We start from the raw sequence: 22,450 nt of genomic DNA on the forward strand, positions 1-22,450 counted from the left end.
CTTTACTCATTGACTGTTTTCCTATAAACATATATTTCCTTCAATGATGAAGAAGAAATGCAAAGATTTAAGAACGTGCATCCGTTTTAAGGCATCCTAAAAAGTGTATATTTCTGGTATAAACTGATACCATCTGTATGCAATCTTTCATTTTTTTACTTAATATTTTATTGCTGTGATTCACCCATATTATTGTTTGTTGGTAGAGTTCATTTTCCTGACTGTGACGCAGTATTCCACAGTTTATAGATTTAATAAAACTGTAGAAAGGAAAGCAAGGTAAAGATGGCTCTAACTCATGTCAGGAGGCAGAGTGGACCGAATCAGCTCCATGAAGTCAGGTGCAGGTTCTTTCCAAGGTCCTGGCTTTTGTTTTGGTTGGTGGCTCTTATGTTATTAAAATTGAATAAATAGGTCATTCATAGACCACTGGTGAAAATGAGTCCACAAACCAAGGATTACGATTGATCCAAATACATAAGCCCGAGGTCTGGAGATGAAAGATACAATGTGCATCAGCATAGACTTGGCCAAAATGTGTGCAGAGAACAGCTCTGGGAACTGAGCCTGGGGTAGAATTAGCCTCTGATTGTCCTTGGGCCTTCGCTGCACCAGTGGTTCTCAAAGCCTTCCGGCGATTTAAACACGGTAAAGTCTGAAGCCACTGTTCTGCATCGACTTCAGAGGTTTCGAATCTGCCATTTGCCGAGGAATTTCGAACTTCTGCTGGAACGGCAGGGTATTTCTAGCCTTTACACAAAGTCAAGTTTTGATAAACCAAAAGTTATGCCAGTACACCTCCCATGGCCTGTGCCATCCTCAGTGATAGACACCAGGCACGGGAACAGTGGTCAAGTCAATACCAGCATGGATAGGAGGGACTGAGGAGAATTTCCTGTATTATTTCTTACGTGGTTTCTTATGTGTTTACCAGACTCACTGATGGTGCCCTGAGATGTTCCGCAGAAGGCCTTCTAAAACTTGGAAGTTAGGGAATTTGTCCGGATGGTTTGTTTTAGCAGCACCTCTCCCCACACCCTGCGCCCCCATATGCCTATCCCAGCATTTTGCTGAAGCAGATTTGGGCTTACCCTTAAGAAGAACTGTCTCTCTACAGGCTGGTTAAAGTTATTGTCTCTAAACCCAGTTCCCTTTTCTCTGTATATGCTGTACTTTCTTAAAAACACCGGGTGTAGGAAGTCAGTGGTGGACACATGCACCTGAAGCCCAGCATTGGCAGGTACCTTATGTGGAGCCGCCTTCCGTAGCGTCTCAGCTTTGTGCCTGGCATACCCAAACGGCACCCCCTGCCCCCCCGAAAGTGAGCTGTGTTCCCACATACTCTCAGAAAACAAGTCCCATCAGAGCAAGAGTGACAGCTGTTAGTCCCCATCAGTGTGACAGCCTCTGAGCTAGGGGGCTGGCCCGGGTGGAAAGGCGTTGCCATTAGCTACCTGAGAATGGGAAGCGTGCCTTTTTTGCCTCTCAAATCCCACAGTCCTACCCAGTAGCCAAGTGTCTTGCACATAGTGGATTTAATACATACTGCAAACTGGAAAAGATGTCTTTGTCGGACATTATGTTATTAAGCTGTGTTTAATTTGCACACTATGTAGCATTACATTGTGTATGTTTTTAAGTTACGTGAGTTTAGAAAATCTACAGTCTATTAAGATAATCATAATGAGGATTATTATTGTTGCCTATTGGGCTCTCTGTTCTCCTAAAGAATTTCAGAGGCATCTGGCTTGTACAGAATATCGTCTTGAACCACAGAAGGCTGGAGCCCTTGTCATCTTCAAATAGGGGACGTTTATCGAGCCTTACCGTGCACTAGATACTGTGCACCTTCCGTTCGTGAGCTCCTTTAGGCAGAATACATCCCGTCTGCCTCTCCTGGGCTCCCAGTCCCTCAAGATGCATCTTTGCTTTCAATCAATGTGGGAAAAGGAAATTATATTTCATAACATTTACTTGGATGGAGTGGAGAAACCTCGCCCCAGGACGGGAAGTACAGTTCTTGAAGTACTTTCTTCTAGTTGGATGAGAGTATGGAAAAGCGGTGTCTCCACGCTAGCCACACCAGCTTCGTGTGCGCCTCCCTCCCTTTCTCTGCTCACCCCAATTAGTTCCCTGCCTCGTCCTTGGCCTGGAACCCAACAAGGAGCTCTGCCAGGAACTGGAAGCGGGGACAGGACCATGAACGTACCTTTCTTTCTATTCCATGTGGGATGTATTAGAGACCAGAGAGCACTGTGGTGGAATTGAATTTTAATTGGGCTTTGTTGATTGGAAACACAACCTGTTCACCAGATAATTCCCAAAGCAGGGGCCTTGGAGCTGGCTGGCATATGGACCTTCTGTTGCTTAGGAACTCTCCCGGGAGGGGCGCACCTGGGGGTCAGCAGGTGCCACGGTGCCCATGCTGGGTGTGGCCAGCACTGAGCGGGGCCTGAAATATGTTGAATTTAATCCCACTGAACAGTTAGATTCTTTCCAGCTTTGGGTAAATGACTGAATGTGGTAGGCTGTCTTTAACAATTTCCATCTCCTGGGGTTCACACCTGGTATGATCCTAATTCTTTGAATGTGATCTGGACTTTGTGACTAGATTTTTAATTTTTTTTTCATTGTGGCAAAATACACATAACATAAAATTTACCGTCTTAACCGTTTTGGAGTGTACAGCTCGGTAGTGTTAAAGTATACTCACATTGTTGCACACCAGTCTCCAGAACTGTTTCATCTTGCAAAACTGAAACTCTGTACCCATTAAAAAATGCCCCGGTCCCTCCTCCCCCCCTCCCCCCCCCAGCCCCTGGCAGCCACTGTTCTACCTCCTGTCTCTGTGAATTTGACTACTCTAGATATCTCATAGAAGTGGGATCACACAGTATTTGTCTTTTGCTGACAGGCTTATTTTTTACTTAGCAGGTTCATCCACGAGGTAGCATGTGTCGGAACGTTCTTCCTTTTTAATTAAGGCTGAATAACACTCCGTTGTGTGCCGGAGCCACACCTTGCCTACCCGCTCATCCGTGGGTACACGCTCGAGTCGCTCCCATTCGGGGCATCGTGAATAGTGCTGCTGTGACCATGGATGTACAGATTGGGACTTGCTTTTAACAAAGAGACAAAGGTGATGGGATGTCGGTTCCAAGATTAGCTTACTCAAGGCTGGCGTCTGTGTTGCTTACTCTCTCTTTTGCTCATGTGACTGGACTCTGCCCTGTTTTTAGCTGCCCCACGCATAGGCCCATGTGGCGAAGCCCGGGGAGAGCTCGGACCAATAGCCAGCAAAGAGCTGAGGCCCCCGGTAGCCACACGGTGAGCTTGCAGCGGCTCCTCCCCTGGGGCAGCCTCGAGCTCTCCGAGGCCCCCGTGGACGCCTTGAGCGCGGCCTTGTAAGAGGCCTTGAGCCAGAGCTGAACCGCTCCTGGGTTTCTGACTCATAGAAACTGGGAGATAAAAAGTGTTTAAGCCTCTGAGCTTTGGGGTAGTTTGTTGTGCATCGGTAATAGAAACTAATACACCGAACACGTCTCCTGCGGGCCCCAGCCTGACTGGCTTGGTCCCAGGCGATGGTGAGGTGTCACCTGGGTTTGGGAGGACCGCCGTGACTTTGATCTCTCGCTAAATGTCAGGCACCATTCCAAGCATTTACTCACATTAACCCATTCGGTCCTCACAGAATCCGTGTGAGAGGGACCCTCTCACGGAAAAGGAGCCCCATTTTCTAGATGAAGAACTGAGGTGGTTTATGGCTGTGCCGTGTGCACGCAGTGAGTAGGGATCCAGGATGGGATCATCCAGCGTACAAAGTAACGTCCTTCATGGTTCCCCTTCCCCCCGCGACACTGCCGTCCAGTCTTCACTGTCCTGGGAGCGGGAGCACAGGTCCGGCCCTCGGTCCCGTGAGCCCATGGGGGGGCTGTGTCTGAGGCTGGCGTCGGTCCCCGCTTTTTGTACTCAATTTTCCTCTCAGTGGGAAAGACTAATGATGCCTGTCCCCCTTCCTGCCTCACGAGGAACGCCGGGAAGTTAAGCTCTTCTGCAGAAGCCACCAGCCCTGGGAGGGTGAGCGGGGTGTTTTGGCAGCTGGGCTGCAGGTTCTTTACCTTGCCTGCTGTGTTCTGGTGATAACGCCTCGGGAGCATTTGGAAGGCTGGCTGTGGGGTCTGGCGCCTCACCAAACGCTAACAGTGCTAGCTGTGTGCTGTTCCTTCTGTAGGAGTGTGCGTGTGTTGGGGGGGCTCACAGCACACCAGGTGCCGCAGCAGAAGTGTGGACAAGGGGATGTGAAACTGCCGAGAGCGGCCAGCGTGCAGAAGCAGAGAGACGGGGGCCTCGGGGACGTGTGGATCGTGGCAGTTGAGAGTGGATTCTCTTGGTGGGGAGAGGTGCTGGCCTGCTTGCCCTTTGGGGTTGGTAGAGCCACTTGGTTAATAGGACGTGCCCCAGCTTGTGTTTCAAGATGTTCATTTTCTGTACTCGGTGTGCAGGCCTCATTAACTGTCTCCACCACAGCCTAGAGCTGGAGTCAGTGAATCAGAACCATGAAGCCCCTTAAAGTCCTGACCAAGTCCAGCAGCCCCTCTCTTCCCAGGCACCTGAGGACATTGCACTTGGGCTTTCACCCTTCGGTCCTGAGGCCCAGATTGAGAGCTGGCATGAGGAGGGAGGGTGGGGGACACAGAGGTGCGGGTTAGAAGATCCAGAATTGAGAGAGAGCCCCGTGCATTTGGAGAATGGAAGCACGAGGCTCCCCTGGGTGGACAGCAAGAGTAATGTGGGAGGAAGCTGGAGTGAGCAGCAGTGGCCTGTGGATTGGGGCCTGGGAAGCCACGGTAAGCATTTTGCACTCTTTCCTACGGGCATGGGAAGTCACGGATGAGACATGTGGAGGTCATAACAGGGCCATGCTTCAGGAGGTATTTGAGCCTCCCATCGCCAAGATTCAGTGATGAATGGGATGAGGGTTGCAAGGATCGGCAGGCAGTTCGCGTGACACGGGGACGCTGATTCCGTGGGACTGGAGAGTCCGCCCTCTTCCTGCCCAGGTGTGCGTGCTCTCTGCCCCGGGCTTCCCACCTGGGAGGCAGTTGGGAGTAAAAGGGGCTGTGTTCTTGGAAGACACCTTTGCTTTCTGTTGGAAGATGAACCCAAGTGACTGAGCAGAGATAATTTCTAGAGAAATCAAGGCGAGCAGTGAGATGGAAAAAGTGCTAGTTTTTAGTTTTTCAAGTATGAACGAGAAAGAGATTTATATATTTAAAAAAAAAAAGAGTAGTCTGGGTTTAGGGGATCCAATAAAAAATATCACAACCTAGAATTTGTTGGGTGGTCAATATTTTCCCCAAAGGTCGTGGCCGCCAAGTGATGTCAAGAGCTTTGTTTGAGGGGCCCTGAAGAATCATCCCCCTGAAAGAATTCATTTGGCTTTACTTAGAGGGCGCCTCTGGAGGGATGCCTTTCCCCCCTGTATTTAATTCGAGAGTTTGAGAGCCCAGCTAGGCTGGGAAAGGCAGAAATGCTGACTTCCTTAGCAGAAACGGGAGATTTGAGAGGTTGATGCTGCTTTTCTGTTCCTGTGGGGTTTCTTCTTAGTAACTGAGTGTTGGCATCACCAAAGCTTCCTTCCCTCCGGCCACTGCCACGGGAAGGGGAGGATTCCTAAAATGTCCCTCATTCAGAAGAAAGGCAGGATTCTCCTCTGAGGCCAGCAATTGCCTCCTGATCTCTCAGCCTTTGTGGTAATCTCCAGAGCTCTTTCTTCATCTCCCCTTTTCCTTGTGCACATCGCCCCTTCTGTCCCCTCTCCTGGCTCCTGGCTTTATCTGTCCCTCTCTCTCCCTGGCATGTGGTAGAGTCCTGCCTGGACCCCCCCGCAGAGTGTGCCTCTTCCTGTTGAGCCAAGTTTCAGGGTGGTGGGACCGAGCGTGGCCCTTGCTGTCTGTCTGCAGGTCCGCTCTGCAGGTTTTCCGAGCCACGCGACTGCTGTGCTGCGTGATTACATAGGTAACCTTTATCCGTCCAGTGCGTGGATGCCTGTGGGCCTCAGCTCCCCACATCACTCCCAGCACCTTTCTCCTCTTGACTCTTCCTCATATTCATTCAAACTCCAGTTATTTGCAGAGTGCGTGCTGTGGCCCGGCCCCACCCAGGTTCTGGAAGAAATACAAAGCGAGCTCAGATCAAAGTTGCTCACAGTCTGTAAGGGAGAAACATAATGCCCTGCAGATAATGACCCTAAAGTATGATAAATGCTGTTATAGAGGAGACAGGAGGACATGAGGGGCAGCGAGGAAGGACTGTTTTTCCTGGGGGGATATGGCAGAGACTTCGGAGAAATGAAATCTCTGCCCAGTCTTTAAGGATAAACAAAAATGGACCCATAAACAAGCATGAGGCTGGGCATCGAGCCAGAGGAAGTAGCATATTCAAAGACAGAGATTCCTTATGGCTGGAGCGAAGTGTTGGGAGTGGGCCAAGTACAGGGACATGGAGCTGCCAGGGTGCATGAGGCTGGCTTGTGGAGGCCCCCTCCCTGCACCCTTCAACTGGAAGGTGGTGCCGGAGAAGAAATGAGATGCGAAAGCCTGGAGAAGGGATTCACAGGAGGGGCTGATCATCGTGGCACACAGTGAGAATTCTGATTCTCCATGGCTCTCATTGAGCTCTGCTCTCCCATGGGCAGGGAAAGTCTAATTGAGACTTGGGGATACCGTACAGGAGGCTGGGGAATAATAGATTCTGAGTTCTTTGGCGTGAGAGTTGTTTGGGAGGGTAGATGACTATGGGCCAGATATTCCCAGCCTCCCACCCTTGACTAGTGGCTTGAGAATCTTTCTTGGGTTATGCAATCCAGTAATGATAGTTCTTTTTTTGGACCCGGTCTGGCTCCCTGAGAGCTCTGAGGCCTGGGAAAAGTGGAAATGTGCTCCAATGTTGCAGATATCTTGCCACAGCCCCCAAATGCCCCAGGCACCTACTTTTCATTCCCTTGTCTCTCTGGAAACGCATTCTGGTTAACCTTTGGTTCTGGAAAGCCACAGAATGACACGTTCTCCTCTGTGAATTCTCTTCCCTGAGATCTGTGCCCTCTGTAAAGTGTGTGCGGCTCCAGTTTGCATCGATAGGTCAGCATTTACTGACGGTCTCCTTTTGCAGAGCACACTGCTAGGTGCTACGTGGCATCAAGAGAATTCCTAGGAGCTGCTCCGTTCTCTGGTAGCTAGTTGTTCGGCTGGAGAGGAAGACCAGGAGTACACCGTCACCCTTTGACCAGCTCTATAAACTTGAAAAATGCTGCATCAAGTCTTGCATTTGAAAGTATACATTAATGCGCCCAGTATTCCGGGTGCCAAGGTATGTCAGATGTGTGCTATTAGCTGCCCCACCCTCAGCTCCCTTTGGAAAAGCCAGCCCTCCAGCCTCCAAGACAGTAATCAGGCGTCTCAGGTGTCTCAGTGTTACCTTCCCTGGGTGTGAATTATAGAAACTGTCTTCTCGGGGGTTAATAACGGGTGAATCTCATATTTGCCTTTGTTCATTCAACATATAGTGTTACAGTGGAGATTGAGGCCCAGAGAAGCGATGTGACACTTGGGGTGCGTCATCGAATGAGAGGCCCCTATATGATGTGGCTCTCCCCATTTCTGAGAAACAGCAGCAGATCAACAGCATCAGGTGTAAATCTTGATTAGTTCTGAGGAAATCACGTTGATTATTTCTCAGGCAGGACGAAGCTTTGCCTTTCGACTGTAAGACCTTTAGAGCAAAAGTTGTGAGGTGGGATCTGGAAGAAAAGGAAGAAAAGATGTGGTGTCGCCGCTCACCCATTCTGGACAATCATATACGGAGACGTTTGCAAAAGACGAGTCGCCCCAGACTAATTTATGGCGTGTTTTCTATTAGAATTGCAAAAGAGGGTGTTAGAATATGGCTTCACGTGTACTTAATGCATGCTGTATTTAAATCGGGGATGTGCACTGAAACGTGAAGCAGACAGTTCAAGGAGCTGCACTGATTTGCCGGATTCTGAACTAATCTTGATTCTGTTATTGTCTTTTTCTGTTCCCATCCTTGTTTCCTTATTGTTTTTCATTAAAAGTAATTTAAATCAGAACCCACCGTGGATTTTCAGAATCAGCCAGCTGGAGGGGACCTGAAGCTCGCAGCTCTCCGGCTGGACTGGAGCTGACTTGTTAGCTGCCCCGGTCCCTGGCTCCTGCTCAGCCTGACACTGTGACGAGGAGGCGTGGTGGCCGCTGCTGCAGCAGGCTCCGTGGGACCGAGGCTCATGTGGGCTCTGTCGCTTCGTGGGCAGTGTCAGCATTAGTGGAAATGCCTTAGATGGCGGCCGTTCTCTGCTTGGTCGACCCTTCGGCTCTCAATCTGGCAGTAAAATTCAGAGATGATGCTGTAAGATGTTTATACCCTCTGCGAAAAGATCTGGAAAATGGAAATAAGTGTGATCAGGGTTCTGTGGAGACAGGAGTGATTAAAGGCCAGCGACAGGGAGTGTTTGGCATTTACCCTGGAGAGTATCTGGTTACAGTGATACCTAACCAGCAGAGGTTGGGGGAGAGAGGGGGCCCTGGGAAATGTTGATGGTGAGTTTCAGAATGATGGGGCGGGGGGAGGAGACATGGTTGGTATTTAATAGATGGGGGTCAGGGAAACTTAATGCCCTTCATCGAGGGGGACAGTCTCACAAAGCAAAGCATTGTGTCCCGCCACCTCCTCTCCCCCTGTAAATACCAGTAGCTCTCTGCTTGAGAAACATTAGACTAACTGTTTCACTTTATAAAGAGAAAATGGAAATGGAGGCCCAGAAAAGTGATGTGATTTGTCCAGGGTCACACAGCATGAAAATGGCAAGACTGGACAGGAACCTGTTTCTTTGGACCCTGAGACTCAGGTCTTTTCCCATTGTGCTCCTCGTTAAGGAGGCAAAAAGAACTTAAGACTGAGTAACTAAAAGCGGGGAATCTGCAAAGTACTGAAACATTATACACTGTGCCATTCAACACATACGAATCTCCAAGCAACAGAAGCAACAAAAAGTAAAATAAGAGTATGTGTCTAGAACACGTGACTTTCTGCCAGTTGGAGGCTCTACCCTGAACCCTGTATTCAGCTTGGGAGTCCTGAGTATCACCATAGGAGGCGTCAGTCACAAGTATATTGGTTGGTTTGGATTTTTTAAAAAACAGTTTATTGAAATATAACATATACCACGCAAGTCACCCATTTAAAGAGTACAATTCAGTGTTTTTTAGTCTATTCACACAGTTGGACCACTGACTAATTTTAGGACATTTTCATCACTCCAGAAAGAAACCCTGAACCCATGAGTAGTCATTCCCCTCTAGCCCCACTCACTCCTCCCTCCGCCCCATTTTCTATCTCTATAAATTTGCCTATTCTAGACATTTCATATAAATAGAATCCTATAGTACATGCTCTCTATGACTGGCTTGTTTCACTTAGCATAATGTTATCAAGGTTCATCTATGCCATAGCAGGTATCAGTAATTCGTTTCTTTTTATTGCTGAATAAATAAATACTCTCTTATAGGGTAAACCACATTTTATTTAACTCTGCAGTAGTTAATGGCTTTTTGGATTATTTTAAGTTTTTGGGTATTATAAATAATGTTGCTGTGAACATTTGTGTGCAAGTTTTATATGGACCTATATTTTCATTTCTTTGGGTGTATACATAGGAGCGGAATTGCTGAGTCATATTGGTAACTCTGTGTTTAATCCTTTGAGGAAGTGCCAGTTTTCCAAAGTGGCTGTCCTGTTTTACATTCCCACCAGCAGGATTCTAATATCTGTACATATTCACCAACACATTATTATTATTATCATTGCCATCCTTGCGGTGTGAAATAGTACCACATTGTGGTTTTGACTTGCATTTTCCTAATGACTAATGGTGAACAACTTTTCATGTGCTTATTGGCCGTTTGTGTATCTTACTTAGAGAAATGTCTATTCAAGTCCTTTGCCATTTTAAAGTTGGGTTATTTGTCTTTTTATTGTTGAATTGTAAGGGTTTTTTATATATTTGTCAAACAAGTCCTTTATCACATATGATTTGCAAACATTATCTCCTGTTCTGTGAGTAATCTTTTCACTTTCTTGACTTTCATTTGCAGCACAAAAGTTTTTCATCTTGATGAAGTCCAATTCATCTATTTTTTTCTTTTGTTGTTTGTGCTTTTGGTATCATATCTAATCGTTGCCTAATCCAAGGTATCAAAGATTACTTCTTTGTGTGTTTTCTAAGAGTTTTATAGTTTTGGCTCTTACATCCTGGTCTGTGATGCATTTTGAGTTCATTTTTATGGATGGTGTGAGTTAGTAGTCCAACTTCATTCCCTTGCGTGTGGACATCCAGTTATCCAGCCCCTTTTGTTGAAAAGGTCATTCTTTCCCCCACTGAATTGTCTTGGCTCCCTTGTCTGCTATGTTTTTAATAAATTCACTAGCTAGACTCCTTCAACTATATTTCTCGTCTGGGGACAAATTCACAAGTAGTGTGTGGCAGTCCTTGCCTTCTAGGGATTTATATTCCTTTAGGAAGAGCTGATAAACGTGAAAGAAGACAGAGCTGTGTGATGATATAGGGAACATTTTTTAAAAAGTGGTCAGTTCCCTTCCTTGTTGGATGATTTCATAATACCATGTCCCTCTCCTCATAAATCCAGTGGCAATTTCCTTCGCCGGAATAATAATGCATTTTACTTCACAGGTAGTGGTCGTTGTAGCTGGAGTTGTATTAAGTGGAAACTGTCATTTGTGTGTTAACTGTGTGCCAGGGACTTCTCTGAGTACTTTGCACACATCATTCATTCAAACCTTGCGAGAACCCACGAGGAAATAACTATTTCCACATTTTATCAATGAAGAGAGTGAGGTCCAGAGAGGTTAGTTCATTTGTTCTGGGTCACTCAGCTGACAGGTGAAAGGGGCGGGATTTGAACCCAGCACCCCAGCACCAGACACCGGTCCACACTTTCAGCATTTTAACCATCAGGCTGAACTGCCTCCTCTCCCATTCACAGTTCTATGCTCAGCACCCAGTACATAGTTGGCACTCAGCTCTGCACAACTGGATGAAATGAATTAATGACTAAAGGATTAATCCAGACAGAACAGCAGTGGCCAAGGAAGGAGGATTGATTTATGGGGGAAAATTTAGAGGAACGATATCCAGAGATAGGGTTTGCCTAAGTGAGAGTGATGACTGAAGCCAGAAGGTGCCCTGGGGGAGAGGAACCAGGAACAGAGGAGCAGAGGGGAGGAGGAGTGATGGGGTGTTGGAGTGCAGAGTCCAGGCTGGAATATAAATGAGGAATCACAGCTTACACTGCAGCCTGTGGAACGGTCTGTGTAAGAAAAGCATGGAAATGCCATCAGGTAAGATAGACTGCCCAGAGCACCCGACCCCATCATTTGAAGGGTGCTGGCTGGGGGAGGTGGGTGCGGAACAGGCCAGCGAGCGCTCACCTTGGATCCAGCAAGACGCTGATGGCTCTGAGAAGATGGTGCAGCAGTGTACCCAGTTATTATCATTCTGGTAAATACTGCTTGTCCTGAAGGCAGGAGCGGCCGTATCTCAAAAGAGAGGCGTTCGCCTAAGTGTTCAGGCAGGCCAAGCAGGGTTTGTAAGGGATGAAAGCTTGATGGTCTATCTGAGGTGACTGATGCTAGGAAGCTTTATCCCGTTTGCTTTTCTCGCAGGATTTAAGCCAGAAGGTTGCCTCCAGCTGGGGGGGCTGAGGCTGTGCCAGTGCAAGAGTGTGGGCAAAGCTATGTGACCGTCTTCCTTGCAAATGCAGTGCCTACCGCCTGCAACAGTCGTTAGTAGAATTGCGCCCTTGCTGCGTGCCAGGCACTGGTCCTTAGCATTTTACTCATATGGAAATCAGTTAAGGAAGTTTCTCCTTTTATTATGATCTCTATTTTACGGGGGCGGAAAATGAGGGTAGGAAGATTCTAAGTCTTTCATGAGGTCATCGTGATGGTTGATTTTATGTGTCCCCTTGGCTGGGCTAACGAATGACCAGGGAGCTGGTAAAACATTTCTGGGTGTGTCTGTGAGGGTGTTTCCAAAAGAGATTAGTGCAGTTGAAAGACTGAGTAAAGCAGATGGCCTTCCCCAGTCCACTGAGGGCAAGGGAGGGGTCAAACTCACTCTCTCTGCTTGAGCTGGAACATCCTTCTGCCCTTGGACTTCTGTCCGTCCGTCCGTCCATCCATCCATCCATCCATCCACCCATCCATCCATCCACCCATCCATCCATCCATCCATCCATCCATCCATCCATCCATCCATCCACCCATCCACCCATCCATCCATCCATCCATCCGCCCATCCATCCATCCACCCACCCATCCACCCATCCATCCAGTCTCCTCTTGATTCTGTTTCTGTAGAGAACCCTGACTGTACAGTTATCCAGAAAGTGGCAGAATCAGAATTCGAATCCACACTCTGTGACTTCCCAGGCAAAGCCTTAACGACTACATTCTTAAGACACAACCCCTGCGCCCTAGGACCTTACAGTTTGGTTTGGGTGAGCAAGTGAACAAACAAAAAATGACAAGTTAGAGCTGTGTCGTGTGCCTGAGAGCCAGCGAGGGGATCTAGACGAACCGCTTGAGATGCCGTCCAGGATGGAGCTGTGGTAGAGGCTCATTGGGGGGGGGGGGTGGTATGGAAAGGCTTACTCTGTACACTTGAGGGTCAAGGACTGATGAAGCAACCTCTCCAAGACTCGGTTTTCTCCTCTGAAGCATGGGGACTAGACCCATTTCATTGATTGGAACCAGCAAGTGAAATAGTGTTGGTAAGAGCTTAGCGCAGGGCTTGGCACCCAGGAGGCACTCGGTAGATAGTGCTGTAGCTCATTCATCGACACCGTGGTGATTGCCGTAATTGTTATTAAGCAGGCACTGTCTTAGGTGTGGAGACCAAGAGGAGTAAGACCCCGCCCCAGGCCTTGAGGAGCTCGGCCCATTCCCACACTGCTTGCTTGCTTTCCTGTGCACTCTCCACTCCCTGATGGGAAGGACTCGAGCAGGTGCTGTCAGATGAGTAAGTCATCGCGAGTACTTATAATGTCATGCGGCACATGCATCACGAGAAGGGTATCCAGTCTCGTTTGGGAGAGTCCCGCTGGTCTAGGTCAGGCTTGGCTCCATTCTGCAGATTGGATTCAGGTGGGTCCTACCTGTTTCTCTTTTGTTCTGGGAGAAATGGGCTGCCCAGGGCATGTTTTCCTCTTGGCAGTGTCAGACATGCAAAAGCCCCACACCCAGCTGCACAATCATATTATAAGCCTGTACCTGTGACCCATGCTAAGGTCCTGTTGGCTGGCACAAGTCACATGGCCAAGCCCAAGGTCAATGAGCGGGAAATATAGGCTGCCCCCAGTGACAGTAAGTACAGAATTGCATGGCCAAGGGCATGGGTGCAGGAAAGGTGAAGAACCGGGAGCAGCAGTGTATTCACACTGAGCTTGGAGGGGAGCTAGGCTCCAGCCGCAAGGCTGCCCTCGGCCTGGCGGATGCCTTATTTTCCGGGAGACTTCCCCTTCCCTGGCACAGCACCTCTGCCCACCCCTTGATTTCTGTGCCAACCACCCAAACCCCTAAAGGCCTGCTGTGGTCACACAGCCGAACTCTGGCTCCAGCCAGCCCTGCCTTTGATTGAGTCTGCCTCTGACTCATTATTTACAGAGACTGTAAAATAGAGCTTAACTCAAAATTACCGTAAGTCAGCTCATCCGAGTGAGGCCGGTAGGCAGCTGGACCTTCACAGTTGAAAGCAGACTGAGTAAAAGGGGGAGGGAGAAAAATGAAGAGCTGCAAATAAAATGTCAGGGGATGCTTCATTATGGGAAGGTTGTGCGCCCGCCTGCTTAATTGTCTAAGCGGCTGATGGCAACAGCTGGCAGCGAAGCCAGTCTCACTTCTACTTACGTGTTTACCTGGTGCCTGTCACCGTAACGGCCACGAGCAGTATTGACTCCAAATTAATTTTGCCTCATTCCTTCTCTTTCTTGGCTGTGCTTTTATCACTTCTTAGTCCCGCACCGCAATAGGAAACCTGTTTACTACATGGCAAAAACTTGGCGTTTCGAGAGGCAGAGTCCACCAAATAACACAGAAACAGCTCTTATTAGGTGCCCGTCGCTAGCCTAGGTGCTTTTTACACGTGTATGTGACTCTTCTAATCCTCACAACCATCATATAAGGTAGGTAGTATTATGCCTGTTTTGCAGATGAGGGTAGTTACAAGTTATGACCAGAGAGGTTAAGTAACCTGAAAAAAGTCACACAGCTTGGAGGTTTACTTAACCTTGATTGGCTTTTGATTGGCCTCTGCAAGGTGGTACTTTGGGCGTTCTTTGTGCTCGGAGTGAAATCCAAACTCTTTACCAAAGACCGCACGCCTTATACGTTCCAGCTCCCAGCTGGTCTCTGTCACATCTCCTGACACTCTCCTCGTCCACCTGGCCCAAGCCGCACCGGCCTCCTTTCCATTTCTTAGCCATGCCCTTCATTTACAGAGTCTAGTTTGGGGGGTCTGGCCTGTTTTCAGCTCTCACCTTCGCCTCTCATCTGAGACTTCCAGCCGGACGCTTTAGCCTCCCCGCTGCTCTCCCTTCCTTGCCCCCGTTGGCCACTGCTGCCTGCTCCTCCCACCGCCTCTGCTGGCTTCCCAGGGCTCGGCAGCACCCTTTGGTTCCTGGACATGGGCCTGCCACCCTTGGCATCTTTACTGTCTCAGTCCTGTACCCAGTTCCCAAATCAAGACTTCCATGCACTGAGAGCAGGATTTCCTTTATCCCGGTGTAATGGCTCATCCCACCTAGAATGCTCAGCTCTCTTATTCAAGAGAATAAGTTATTACCCTGCCAGCCTCACCTCAGCCACTCCCGCCGTCAGAGAAGCGAGGGAGGCCTGACCCTTGGAGTGGTCAGGGGCCGGAGGCTGGTCCCCAGAAGAAGCCAGCTGGCTGTTGGCCGTGGCTTTGGGGCAAGGCCGTCTGGTGCCCGGGTCAGCCCCTGGGCTGTCAGCCTCATTCAGGTTTTCTGGTGGAAGCTCGTTAACATGTCCAATCCTGGGATGCTGTTCGGTCCATGTTGCCCTTTGGTTTTTCATCTCCAGGAACTGCAGCATCCCTGCTGTGATGTGGCACTTCTGTGTCTTTAACTTCCTTTTGAATTTGTTGGAAGGAAGAAAGAACTCCATAAAGTTATGAGCTGCAGAGAACCTGTGTTGTAAGACCAGTGGGTGTCTTGAATGGCTAAGTAATTTGAACTCGAGGAACCACCCAGTGTGAAAGCCACTGCCAAGTGAGTGGATCCTGTGTGCTCCATTCGGCCTGCAGGTGGTCACAGAATGTGAGCAGTGGTCATCTCTGGGGTGGGTCATTGGAGACTCGGGTCTAGCTTTAGACATTTTCCTTTTTTTTTTTGCGTCGAGGACAAAGACATACACAATAAAAAATAAATAACACCTATACTCCTGAAAACTTGATCTTGTGTTCTTAATAAAGAAGATTGGGGCCTGGCCAGGCGTGGCTCAGCAGTTGAGCGTCGACCTGGGATCCAGGCAATCAGGGTTCGATTCCTGGTCAGGGCACATGCCCAGGTTGTGGGCTCGATCAATGCTTCTCTCATCATTGATGTTTCTGTCTCTCTCTCTCCCTCTCCTTTCCTCTCTCTGAAATCCATAAAGATATATTTAAAAAAAAAAAAAAAAAAGACTGGGAAAGTGACTATTAGAAGCTAAATATACAGGTTTTAAAGACTATCTTTATTTTATTGTTTACTTATATTAAGGAAAAAAACCCTGCAAGTTTACACTGGAGTTAGGGATTGGCTGCATGGGGGGTTGAAAGAATATCGGTTATGAATAGTTTATTGTTAAAGTTAGAATCAGAAAATAAAAACAGTACTAGAGAGGAAAAGGTTTTCCCACTTATGTTTTTGAACTTATTTAGTAGAGGCTGTGTAAGGTTCCTTAATATCTCTGGGCCTTAGTTTTCCCATCTATAAAATGGTTTAAAATAGTACCAGCCCATAAGTTTGCTCTTAGAGTGAATTGGTGTCTGTGAGAATCTTAGGACAGGACTGGAACACAGCAGTCACTCAGTAACTGCCTGCTGCTGCTGGGTTGCCCTTGTTGTGACAGTTAGCTTTGGACTCCATAGCAGAAGTAGCCACAATAGTGAAGTTACAGCAGTAAATTAGGGAACGTAGGGCTCTGACTGCATCTGAGCCGCTGTGCTCAGTTTTTTATTTAGGTGCATTTATTAGCTCTTCATATCTAATCTGTACCATTTGTTTTGTTACTATCTTCATATTATAGATTAGGATGCAGAGGTTCAGAGGGGTTGAGTAACCTACCCAAGGTCACACAGCTTGTAAGAATTTGACCCTGATTCCAGAGCTTGTGCTCTGAATGAGTACATTTTGTTACCTTGCTGTCTTGTGTTCTCCTGAGTGCCCGAGATAGGCAGTTGCCTTCATTTGCCATGGGATTCCTCCTGTGGGCCACAAGTCCCCGAGTGTTTTAATGTCTTTACAGAGGGATATGCTGAGAATTTCTCCAACTGAATCCCCAAAGCAGAGACTTAGCCCCATCCTGGTGGATATACGTTGGGAGAGGCAGAGGCCACCCACACCCACTGATCCGAGGCATCAGGCAGCAGGAGGCTGGTAACTTAAAGGCTACATGTTGATGGCGGAGGGTTTACAGAAATGGAAGCAATTATACAGCTTGCAGTTAAACTCGGAGTGGGGATTGAAAGCTGAATAATTAATGTCCAGTTTGTTTGTAGTTCAGTGTCCGGGCAAGCAGCTCGACAGCAAGTGTATAAATACTCGCCCCACAGGGACCTGACCCAGAGAGAGGGGCGCCTCTGTCTCCTCTTGACTGGAGAATGTTGGTGCATCTCACGTTTACCTGCAACTCCCGCTGCCTGGTTCTGTGCTGGGAGCTTCGACAAACCGGGATCACTCAACTGGCAGGTGCACGGGCGCTCCCCTGGGCTCTCGGATGGAGATGCCAGAGGGCTCTGATGAAGGGCCAGAGGAGCCCATGGCCATGGAATTGGACTTAATCCCAGAGCAGGGGAGCCCAAAGTGGACAGGTTCAAGGTCAGATTTGCCTTAGAAAAACCACTCTGTGTGCAGGGCGGAGCAGCGACAGGCAGTGCCACCTTACCCAGATGAAGCCAACGTGACTCGCAGGGTGTGGCCTCAGGCACCAGTGTTGTCCTCTAAGCCAGGGACGTATCCAGGGCTCCTCTTCAGGTCCCTCCAGCTCCCCGGTCGTTCTGAATGTTTAGCAGGAGTCTGAGCTCCTGCTCAGTGCCAGCTACTCTGCTGGGTCCTTCACAGATTAACCCCTGTGATCCTCACAGCATCTAGCTCGGGAACCATTCTCGTTTTGCAGTGGTACAAACCGAGGCTAGAGACTCACTCGGTTCACTGTTCTAGAAGATGTCAGAGCTGAGTCCAAGCCCGGTGCCCAGACCTCTTTCCCTTTCGTGGCCTGGCTCTCCCGCTCTCAGATGCCAGGAGCCTCGTACTCACCTGGCTCCCTCTGGAATCACAGCTGAGCCTGGCAGGTCTCAGCCTGCTGGAATGGTGGAAAGCAAAGGGCAGCTTTTCCCACGTTAGCATGAGGGACCTAGGAGGCTCTCTGAGCGATTCCTGCCTCCTCCCAACCCTCGTCCCACCGCCACTAATCCACGTTACAAGGTGGTCTCTTTCCTTTCAACACAAGTGAATTACCAAGTGAGAATGGAAGCAGCAGCGGACGCCTCAGAGAGCTGGTCCAGGGCTCAGGACCTTTCTCTGCACGAGAACAACCCGCTTCAGAGCCTTCTCAAAGGTGGCAAAGTTGGCATTTACAAAAGGTGAGATTTTCATCACGTACGGAGGTGTGAGCTGTCTGGCAGTGTCCTGGAGCCAGCCACTTTGTAAAATAACGACTTTTTTTAGTTTCTTTGGAGCTGGAGGGATTATAGCAAAGCCAGAGATAGTCCCTGACTGCATTTTAATGAATGGAAATGCTGCCGCTATTATTAGGGATGGTTTGCTTTTCTTTTTAGGATTTTTTTTTCCATTGTGGTGAAATATACATCACATTAAATTTACCATCTTGACTTTTTAAATGTGCAGTTTGTAGTGCTAAGTATATTCGCATCGTTGTGACAATTCGCCTTTGAAATCCAGAAAAGAAAGCCTGAGTATATTTCATCCAGAGGTAGAAACAAGCACATAACATTACGTCCTCGACTGCTCCTGAGGTCTGGGTGGTTTATTAAGTTTGCACCGTCAGTCACATGTCTTGCCTCACTGAGCCATCTGGGGAATGGGGTGGGATGGGGGAGGGCTGAGGAAGCCCAGGTGTCTGGCACCTTTGTTTCGAGCATGTTCTAGTGCCATCTAGTGTCCGAGGGGCCTCGTGCCAGCCGGGTAAGGCTGTAGATTTCCTCTGCTTCAGGCCGGGCTCTGTAAACCCAAATAGCTTTAAAAGAGCACCCAGGAGATACTTGTCTTTTTAGATCAGCTACTTTTTTTCTGGCTCTGATCTCTTGGAAACTTGCAACTGAATCCATTTCGTTAACAGTCAGAACAATTTGTTTCTTTGAAGCTCAGACAGGGTGAGATTAGCATGAGCCCAATATTAAGCTATTAAGCGTCAATTTGGTGAACCTATTTATAAAGGGGAGCCGGAGACAGAAAATAAGGGAGGCCGCATTGAGGGGCTCCTTTGCCAAGTCCTCTCTCTCTCTCACTGGAAAAAGTGACTCAAATCATCAGTTTTTATGTAAGAGGAAAAAAAAACTGGGAGTGTATACACGCTGCCTTGATGACGTGTGGTTCTCCTAATAGTAGTAGCAAGACAGTAATGCGGGACAGCTAAACCTACGTCATGCCATGTACCCAACACTGTTCTAAACACTTTACCATTTAAACTATTTCATTCTCACAATAATCCAAACGGGATAGTTGTTAATATTTGCCCATTTCATTAATGGGGAAACTGAGGGACGTAATGTGGCCAAGGTCACAAAGCCATAGTCAGTGTGTTGTGATAGTGAAATTTCTGAGGACTTAGAAACACTGGGTTTTGGTTAGGGTTCCAGGTGATGGAGTGTTTCCCTCGCCGCCCTTTGGTGCTCAGCTGGTCTCTGGCGGTGGCTGCTGGCTCTCCCCTCCGCGTGGGACTAGGCCAGGGCACCTCCCAGCTCCATGCCCAGAGGGCCCAGGTAGAGCATGTTGATCACATGGAGCTGTTTAAGGCTGTTTGGTGTTTTGGGCGTATTTGTTTTAAGGAATTTCACAAGGCTGTGACATTTCCTCTCTCACGCCTCACTTCCTCTGTCTGGGGAGTAATAAAAGGAGTTTCCATCGGGTGTTGTTTTCGGGGAGGTACACGAGGTAATGACTGTGATGGCACGTGGTCCAGTGTCTGGCACACAGTATGTCCCCATTACATCTTACCTTTGTGTACTTTTGATCTGCAAAAGTAGTTATTTTAGCTCTGCATCCATGTGCTCTGGCATCTCCTGCTGTCGGGATAAGTCCGCCCAGTCACCGGAGAGGGCTGTGTCCATCTTCTGTTCTGGAGGGCAGATTAGTTCTTAAATGTCTCTTCTGGGTGGAAGGACTGGAAGCCGGGAAAGTTGGCTTTATCACGTCTTCCTCTCTTTCAGATCCCCGTACACCTGTATGCATGCATATGGGTAACATGGACGTGCACACATACACAGACATACATGTGTATCTGTATGCTTGCATTTGCACATATGTATATGTATGACGAATACACAGACACACATGTCTGTACTCGCACGTATGCATGCTCCCTCCTGCAGTGCGAAGTTACAATATCAGCATCTTATGGAAACCATGAGGAGGGAGATCCGGAGACGTTTCCTGCGAGCCGGGGATGATAAATCGCAGCGCTCCGCGCAGCCCTCATTATTGCAGTTTAAATGTGTAAAGGATCGCTGCTGGTCTCCTTAACATGCAGCGTGTGTTGTAGTTAGGTGAGCTGACAGCATTAATAAGCGCTTTCTTAGGTCCCCATGAAAAATGCAGCTCTCCTAATCCTGTTTCTCCCACCGGGTCTTAGGCCGCTCGGTCCAGATGCTCGCTCCACGGGGTCTGTAATAGCTGCGCCTCTGAAGGACGTGATTTCTTAATCCGCAGATATGAAGCTTTGCGAGGGAATTTTAGCTGTTCTGTCCATGGCAGTGTGGGAAGCGAGATGTTTCTGTTCGGGGAGCTCTCGTGGGTCCCCTTCTCCGGTCGGGGGAAGGCAGTAGTGTGATTCGCAAGCGTGAGCCCAGGTTTTCAGCCGGATGGTAAGAATTGCGGTGGGAGCAGGAACTCAGGGCATCCGCTGCTGACCGTCCTGGAGATACGGGGTCATCCATCCATTCTCTCTTGGGCTCCGTCAGTGACAGGCGGAACCTCCCATCTGGCTGGAAAATCTGTTACTTGACCTGAGCAGGAAGAACAGTTTGGAGTTGGCAAGTTGGTGGTGGTGGGTACCTCGGGGGTTCTGGGTCCCCCAGAGAGCGTCAGCTGCCTGGTACTATGAGGCCGTTAAGTGGGGTGAAATGCTGATTACTCCTTTCTGTTCTCTGGCCCTGGCCCCTCTCCTCTCCCTTTGCCTGGTCACTCTCACTTGCCCTGACCTCCACTCTCTCAGCACCCGTCTCCTCTTGATTTTCCCGCCGGGCCTCCCTCCCTCTGTTCCTTCCTGCTGGAGATGCAGCGAAGTAAGGGGATGGCTGGTGGTCAGTTGAGGTGCCTGAGGCTCCACCTTCTTTTCACTCAGCCCAGAGATGCCTCCTCTCTCCTCTCCGTGTAAATCATTTAACCACAAGGGTTTTGCTGTCGTTCTTCCTGTAACCAGCTCTCTCAGGCCAAAGCCTGAAGTCCAGGGACATGTCTGAGAAAAGTTGTGCCTGGGCCTTCCAGCTCTGTGCCGTCTGAGTGGTGAAAGACTCAGTGCCAGCTTTCGTCCTTTCCCAGCTGGAGCCTGGGAAGGTCAGGGGCAGTAGCCACTTCCAACCCTTAAGTCTTAGCGGTGGCAACAGTTCTGCCTTCCCATTACTCTTCCCACCTTCCGCTCCCAGTCTGAGCCTTTTCATTGACCTCAGTGTCTAAAATAACTTTTTCATGCCCTCTCTCACCCCCCCCCAGAAAGGTTCTGTGATTTAAGAAGTATGGGAAACACAGGGTTAACACCAAATTACACCATTTTCTTAGTTTGAGGACTGTTTCAAGCTTTGGATGCACTTGGGTGCGTTAGGAATCCCTTCATCGGGGAGGTAACATCTGGCATTTCCCAAAAGTATTTAACCACAGAATTATGTTTTTGAGTTACGTCTCACGGATCGACACTGCCAGAGGTCCTACCCCCAAAGTCTTTCTAGTGTCATCCCTGCGGGGTAAGATGGCCCTTCCCTGTAACTCAGCTCACCATCAGTGCACATGAATCCGGGCACATGGCGTCCTGTGCTCTGTGGCAGTTTGTCTTCATGGGGGGGGGGTGCTGCAGTGAGCGAGCTGACCACTTGCAGAAGGATTAAACTGAGGCGTGAAGCCCCGAGTGCTTGCTGTGCCCCAGGGGTTTCACGTACACTATCCTACGTAGACTTCATAACAGCCCTGCAGCAGGGCTAAGCCTCATTCCCCCGTTTCACAGATGTGCCCAGTGGTGGACAGGGGTAAACTGAGTCACCCGAGCCCTGCAGCCAGTAAGTGGCAGAGCTGGGATTGAGCATAAATATTTGGGGTGTCCATGGAACATAACTGAGTCATGCTAAGGGTCAGTTGTCATTGGCAGATGACCTGGACTGAGGCTGACCAGGGAGCAGAGGTTGGGCTGGGATCATTCTCACACTGTTTATGGGTGTAATGAGGGATATGTCCCCTGTCACTGCAGCCAGGACACCTTGTAGCCTCTGGCTACAGAACACCTTTTAAAATGCTCAATTCAAATACCACCTACAAGTTCCATTTTTGTCCACCCAATTTCTAATAATATAACCACATGAGTTCCTTTCACCTATAACTTCTCTTAGCAGATCCTCTACAACTTGGGGACACAGGTCAAAATCAGGGAAAGAATCTGAAGGTGAAGCATCCAATTCCAGCAGCCCCGATGGAACCAGTGTCACCGTGGCAGGCCTCTCATTGGCAGTCAGCCCGTCACTGACATTGGTTTTCAGGGGGCTTTGGGGTTCATGAGGACCATTGAGCAGAGCTGAGCTGGTATTAATGAGTGCCTCGTGCACATGGACAGCACTGTAGATCAATACAGTATATGCTCCCAAATCAGATGATAAACGAGTACCATTATGGCCTAATTAGCAAGACTCATATTTTTA

At 48.7% G+C, this 22,450-nt stretch overlaps 1 protein-coding gene across 4 annotated transcripts in view; it reads left to right on the plus strand.

Annotated features, from left to right (window-relative positions):
- Positions 1-22,450, plus strand: part of LDLRAD3 (low density lipoprotein receptor class A domain containing 3) — a 186,273-nt gene that overhangs the window by 105,518 nt on the left and 58,305 nt on the right. The window lies entirely within an intron of this gene.

The sequence above is a fragment of the Miniopterus schreibersii genome (assembly GCF_964146895.1).
Source record: "Miniopterus schreibersii genome assembly, chromosome: 12".
Lineage (NCBI taxonomy): Eukaryota > Metazoa > Chordata > Mammalia > Chiroptera > Miniopteridae > Miniopterus > Miniopterus schreibersii.